The sequence below is a fragment of the Mobula birostris genome, chromosome 5 (genome assembly GCF_030028105.1).
Source record: "Mobula birostris isolate sMobBir1 chromosome 5, sMobBir1.hap1, whole genome shotgun sequence".
NCBI lineage: Eukaryota > Metazoa > Chordata > Chondrichthyes > Myliobatiformes > Myliobatidae > Mobula > Mobula birostris.
The window spans coordinates 16,962,764-16,970,578 of NC_092374.1; positions in this window are offsets into that span (position 1 = coordinate 16,962,764).

Consider the following 7,815-nt stretch of genomic DNA (forward strand, 5'->3'; position numbering starts at 1 on the left):
GTTTGAGATATGCTGATAGTCATGTTGGATCTAGCTTGGATAAAGTTAGTGTGTGGTCAGAATGGCTTTGTTTTAGTTAGAGTCAGTTTGGATTTGGATGGGGTTTTAATTTTGCGATGAACCCTGTACTTCAGTACATGAGAGAAACACCCTTTAGGTCCTGTTCAACACACACAAAATGCTGGGTGAACTCTGTAGGCCATGAAGCAACTATGGTCCCACCAGGACTGAGTTGTCTCAGCCTGAAATATTGACTGTTTATTCCTATCCGCAGATGCTGCCTGGCTTGCTGAGTACCTCCAGCATTTTGTGTGTGTTGCCCTGAACATGGCATATGAGATAGATTCTATTGGACTGTAGTACACTGTTATCCCTCTATTTAATTAATGCCAAAGTGTCTTTGACTGGAAACATTAACTCTGTTACTCTGTCCACAGATGCTGTCTGACTTGTTCAAAGTTCAAAATAAATTTATTATCAATGTACATAAATGTCACGGTTTACCACCTTGAGATTTATTTTCCTGTGCGTATTTTCAGTAAATACAAAGAACCGCAATAGAATCAATGAGAAACTACACACTAAGACAGACAAACAACCAATGTGCTACAGACAACAACTTGTACAAATACAAACACAAACACCTACGTTAGGATGCTGTTTATCGACTATAGCTCAGCATTTGATACCATCATTCCCAATATCTTCATTGAGAAGTTGCAGAACCTGGGCCTCTGTGCCTCCCTCTCCAATTGGATCCTTGACTTCCTAACTGGAAGACCTCAGTCTGTGGGGATTGACGATAACATATCTTCCTCGCTGACAATCAACACTTGCGTACCTCAGGGGTGTGTGCTTAGTCCACTGATCTACTCTCTATAGGCACATGACTGTGTGGCTAGGCATAGCTCAAATACTATCTATAAATTTGCTGATGATACAACCATTGTTGGTAGAATCTCAGGTGGTGACGAGAGGGCGTACAGGAGTGAGATATGCCAACTAGTGGAATGGTGCCGCAGCAACAACCTGGCACTCAACGTCAGTAAGATGAAAGAGGTGATTTTGTTCTTCAAGAAGGGTAAGATGAAGGAACACATACCAATCCTCAGGGGGATCAGAAGTGGAGAGAGGGAGCAGTTTCAAGTTCCTGGGTGTAAGATCTCTGAGGATCTAATCTGGTCCCAACATATTGATGTAGTTATAAAGAAGGCAAGACAACGGCTATACTTTATTAGGAGTTTGAAGAGATTTGGTATGTCAACAAATACACTCAAAATCTTTTATAGTTGTACCATGGAGAGCATTCTGACAGGCTGCATCACTGTCTGGTATGGAGGGGCTACTGCACAGGACCGAAAGAAGCTGCAGAAGGTTGTAAATCTAGTCAGCTCCATCTTGTGTACTAGCCTACAAAGTACCCAGGACATCTTTAGCGAGTGGTGTCTCAGAAAGGCAGCTTCTATTATTAAGGACCTCCAGGACCCAGGGCATGCCCTTTTCTCACTGTTACCATCAGGTAGGAAGTACAGAAGCCTGAAGGCACACACTCAGCGATTCAGGAACAGCTTCTTCCCCTCTGCCATCCAATTCCTAATTGGACCTTAAATCTTTGTACACTACCTCACATTTTTTTAAATATACAGTATTTCTGGTTTTGCACGTTTTAAAAAATCTATTCAATATACGTACACCGTAATTGATTTACTTATTTATTATTATTTAAAAAAAATTATTTATTATTATTATTATTATTATTTTCTCTCTGCTAGATTATATATTGCATTGAACTGCTGCTGTTAAGTTAACAAATTTCACGTCACGTACCGTTGATAATAAAACTGATTCTGATTCTGATTCTAAATGAAGAAGAACCAAAATAATAAATAATATAAAAATAAGTAATAAGTAATATTGAGAACACAAGCTGTAGAGTCCTTGAAAGTGACTCCATAGGTCATGGAATCAGTTCAGTGCTGAGTTGTGTGAAGTTATCCAAGCTGGTTAAGAAGCCTGATGGTTGAAGGGTCATAATTGTTCTTGAAGCTGGTGGTGCTGGTCCTGAGTCTCCTGTACCTCCTGATGTCAGCAGCGAGGAGAGAGTATGGCTTGGATGGTGGGGGTCCTTAATGATGGATGATTTATTTCCATCAAAGGTTCATTTTATTGCCAAAGTATGCATGTACAATACAACTTCATCTTCTCCAGATAACCATGAAATACGTAAAAACCATGGAAATTGTTGGAAGAAAAGACATCAAACACCCCCCCATATGAAAAAAAAAGAAATAAACAAAACTCGCAAACCCCACCCCCTCCACCCCCTCCCTCGCACAAAAACTAACAGATTGCCCACACGGAAAGCGGCAGCTAGAACATCTACCCCAAATTGTCACCCACTTTCTTGCAAAAAAAAACACTGACAATAACCCCAACTCCCTCCCTCAGAGAAAAGAACAGCAACAATAGCATCCAAATCCACAACCCCTCTCTTACACACAAAAACTAACATATCGCCCACTTGCCAGTTGGCAACAAGAAAGAAAACACTGAAAACTGAAGGAGGCCAATATAAACTCCAGTCCAATTATCACATAAATCTCAGAATCATCAGCATCGAGGACAGCATTCTATTCTAGATTAAAAAGTATTTGCCTGTGCTAAACAACGTGTAGCTGAATTAAAAGGAGTATAATGACTAATGCTGAAGCTGGAGCAGGTGCAAATATCATAAACAGGAGATTCTGCGGATGCTGGAAATTCAGAGCAACCCACAAATTGCTGGAAGAACTCAGCAGGCCAGGCAGCATTTATGGAGCGATGCAGGGTCTCATTCTGAAAAGTCAACTTCAACTGTCTACAGTATTCCCCTCCACAGATGTTGCCTGACCTGCCAAGTCCAACCAGCATTTCAAAAACACGAGAGATTCTGCAAATGCTAGAAATCTTGAGCAACACACACACTCCCCACACTCATACAAAGTACTGGGTGGAACTCCACAACTCAGGCAGCATCTATGGAGAAGGAATAAAGAGCTGACATTAACATTGACTCCAGCTGACTGTAAACTAGGAAATTCTGTAAACTGCAGATGCTCGCATTGCAAAGTTGTGATTGAAAACTTTGCAAACACGATGAATTCGCAGATGCTGGAAATTCAAGTAACACACATCAAAGTTGCTGGTGAACGCAGCAGGCCGGGCAGCATCTTTAGGAAGAGGTACAGTTGACGTTTCAGGCCGAGATTGGCCTGAAACATCGACTGTACCTCTTCCTATTGAAAACTTTGGATGACTTTTGAGAGGTAGAGGTATCCTGTAGCCTTTCATGGGAAATTTGAGATCTTAAAATGCAAATTTCAATGACAGTTGAGGAATAGGTCAATGGATAAAATTATTTATATTAATGGCACATAACTTCCTTTAGAAGTTTCATTTTGTTTAAAAATTTTTGGCCATTCTAAGCTTCAATTAATCTGAGGATATATCAGAGGAGAGTATTTTGCAAATATACTTAAAGCAATTTTACACACACGAAATGCCGGAGAAGCTCAGCAGGTCAGTCAGAATCGACGGAGAGGAATAAAGAGCTGACATTTCTGGCCGAGACCCTTCACCAGAACTTCAAAACAATTTAATTGCCTTAGGAGACTTATGCCCAACTTTTAGTATAGATAAATTCAATCATAAAGAATACTTGCAGACTACACATCATAAAATGTTAGGCTGTATTATTGATATAGTCCTTGAGTTGGTTGTCTGACATCTCTTGTTCTATTATCTAAAGCTCTTTAGTATGTCCTAAAGTACAACAAGCCACACTTACTATGTGTCCTTTAAGATCACTTACTACCTTTAAGAAGTGAAGCAAGTATTTGGCAGCATGTTAAATAATGCCTTGATTTAAAAATATTATCATCTTTGTTCTTAGCTTGTGCCATGGCCTTACATCTTCCCTATCTTTGTAATCTACTCCACCTTGAATTCTCTGAGATCTTGGCACTCCTCCAAATCTGGCCTGTTAGTAATCTTAGAATTTAATTGTTGTACCATTGGCAGTCAGACTTTTGGTTATAAGTGGAAGAACATGCTGTTGGAATTGATATGAAGGTCTAGAAATAACAGCATTAGTACTTCTTGAACGCCTGCAATGTCTTCATATGGCATTTTGATAAATGGTATTGTATATAAGGCACTAGCCTTCAGGTTCAAGTTTATTGTCAAAATTATTGTCATTTCAAGTTCAAATTTATTGTCATTCAACCGTACACATCTATACCACCGACTAAACAATGTTCCTCCGGACTAAGGTTCACAGCACAGTATGTAGAACTCACACACAACACGCAAAGTATTATTATTACAAATAAATTAACAAATAATAAGGTGCATTTGCAACATGCTAAATAGACAATAGGCAATAGGTGCAGGAGTAGGCCATTAAGCCCTTCGAGCCAGCACCACCATTCACTGTGATCATGTCTGACCATCCACAATCAGTACCCTTTTCTTGCCTTCTCCCCATATCCCTTGACTCTACTATATTTAAGAGCTCTATCTAACTCTTTTTTGAAAGAACCCAGAGAATTGGCCTCCACTGCCTTCTGAGGCAGAGCATTCCACAGAACCACAACCCTCAGTGTGAAAAAGTTTTTCCTCAACTCCGTTCTAAATTGTCTACCCCTTATTCTTAAATTGTGGCCTCTGGTTCTGGACTCCCCTAACATCGGGAACATGTTTCCTGCCTCTAGCATGTCCAATCCCTTAATAATCTTATATGTTTCAACCAGATCCCTTCTCATCCTTCTAAGTTCCAGTGTATACAACCCCAGTCGCTCCAATCTTTCAACATATGACAGTCCCTCCATTCCGAGAGTTAACCTTGTGAACCTACGCTGCACTCCCTCAATAGCTAGAATGTCCTTCCTCAAATCTGGAGACCAAAACTGTACACAATATTCCAGGTGTGGTCTCACCAGGGCCGTGTACAACTGCAGAAGGACCTCTTTGCTCCTATACTCAATTCCCCTTGTTATGAAGGCCAGCATGCCATTAGCTTTCTTCACTGCCTGCTGTACCTGCATGCTTACTTTCAGTGACTGATGAACAAGGACACCTAGATCTCGTTGTACTTCCCCTTTTCCTAACTTGACACCATTCAGATAGTAATCTGCCTTCCTGTTCTTACTACCAAAGTGGATAACCTCACATTTATCCACATTAAACTGCATCTGCCATGCATCTGCCCACTCACCCAACCTGTCCAAGTCACCCTGCATTCTCATAACATCCTCCTCACATTTCACACTGCCACCCAGCTTTGTATCATCTGGAAATTTGCTAATGTTACTTTTAATCCCTTCATCTAAATCATTTAAAAAGTAAACAATACAATACTAATGGCGTTTCATATGTGAATAGATCTGGGTGGTGACAGGGGTTCAGTAATCTCAAGGCTACTTAGAAGAAGCTGCTTCCCTTCCTAATAGTCCTTGTCCTAATGCAACAGTGCATTAGTAGTAGGCCTGATGGTAGGGAGTCGAAGAGATTGTTGGATGATGGGATGGATCATTGACAATGCTAAGGGCTCTGTGTACACAGTGATCTGGATAAATATCCTGGATAAATGGAAGAGAGGATAGGATCATCCCTATGATCCTCTTAGCAGTCCTCCCATTGCAATATAGAGACTTGTGGTCAGATGCCTTGCAATTCCCTTTGTAAATAGTGATGTAGTTGGTTAGGACCTTCTGAATGGTGCTCCTGTAAAAATTTTCTGTAGACTTTGTCCTGTAAGACCTCTATGTTTCTGCACAAAAATAAGACAAAATGAAGAACATGGTTAAAATGTATTAAACAGTTGCATATCAATACTAAGTTTGTTATAGGAAAAATCAACCACTTGATCTTAATAACAGTCTGTTAATAATTAGACTGTTATTAATATCAAGTGGCTGATTTTTCCTGTAACAAAAGTTCTTGGCTCTAAAATGCTTTAGGACATCATAAGATCAGGAAAGGCAAGATTTAGGTTTTCACATTCTCTCACTTTTTCTTTCTTAAATCTTTAGTTATTGCATCATTACCTCCTGGGTTGCAGAATTACAATTGTTTAGAGTGAGTAAGGGCAGAAACATATCTATTGATTCAGAAATCAAATGAATATTGAATATTGAATTCTATTGAATATTGAAAGGCTTAGATACAGCAGACATGGAGAATATGTTTCCTATAGTGGGAGAGTCAAGGACGAGAGGGCACAGCCTCAGAATACAAGGACGTCCCTTTAGAACATAGTTGAAGAGGAATTTAAATCTTTAGACGGATGGTGGTGAATCTGTAGAAATGATTGTGACAGATGGCTGTGTGGAGGCCAAACCATTGGATATATTTACAGCGGAGAATGACAGGTTCTTGATTAGTAAGGGAATCAAAGGTTATGGGAGAAGGCAGGAAAATGAGGTTGAGAGAGATAATAAATCAGCCATGATGGAATGGCGGAACAAACTCGATGGGCCGAATAGCATAATTCTGCTCCTATGTCTCATACTCTTATGATTGATTTTGGATGTACTTTGCACTGAGAATGTCTCCATTAAGGAATAGTGAACCTGTCCTTCATGTGAATCTATTTATTGCATATATGTTAAAACCCAGCCAGGATATTTTTAGTTTCTATAATTTTCACTTGGCTTACTTTCTGTAAACATAGCTAGAAAAGTGATTTCCTACTCAAAAGCTTTTATGTTGACAGTGAGTGATGACGGTGCGAGGAAAGCTGGCCCAAAATTAAATTAAATGTAAAATGAAATTACTTCAGTGTCAATAACCACAACTTACAGTTGAGAAACCATGGTGACAGCAAAAACACCCTTTCTAGTCTTACAGGATCTGCTATCCATCCTTGTTTAATTTTACTTATTTTTTTAAAGTGGAACATGAAATTATTCAAAACAGTAGCTGCCTAGAACAATGTGATTAATGTTTTTCGAGTGCCTCCGAACATAACTGGCAATTGGATAAATACTTACAGCTGGGAGCATTTTTCTGGGACGGTGTTTGCTGAGAAATAAGGAGTTTCATTACACAGGACAAAAATAAATGCAAGTGTACACAAAAGAAAACCCTGAAAATACTTTAATCATGGGAAGGAGATGGGACATTTTCGGGTTAGTGAGTTCCATATGACATAAGCCCAAGTATGTTTGATCGTAGAACTGATTCCATGGTTGTTGTCAAATGCACTAGCATACCGTGTTACACCAGTCTAAAACCAAGAAGTCCTCTTCACACAGAGGGTTAACAGAAATGTAGTATTGACTGTTACTCATTGATACTCACTGGCATCATTGAGTGGTCATGGGCCAAGCATAATAATGTTAAGTTACCCGTGCACGATGCTGGCAAAGGGTTTGGTAACATGAAGCCATGGGGAGAACCTGAGCCTTAAATAAAGTGTTTATTAATGAACTGCCTTCAAATCAAATTTCTCCCTTGATTAGGAACCAGACTTTTAGTGCCCTGAACCATATTTGGAAAATTGCTATTATTGATAGAGTGGTATGCACTTGAGATATTATATGTCTCAGTGGCCACTTTATTAGCTGGATTGCGTATGAGGCAATTTCCATGGTTGAACGTGATCAATGGAGAGCCTCATATTATTACAGTGTGTTGATCCTTTTTTGCGGCTTTTGGTGCACCGGGTGGCAACCTTGCTGTTCCTTTAGCGTTTTTGTCTGTTTTGCGAGGCCGAATCCCAGCATGGATGGAAAGTGCGCAAGGAGACGGCCGGATTCGAACCCAGGACCACTC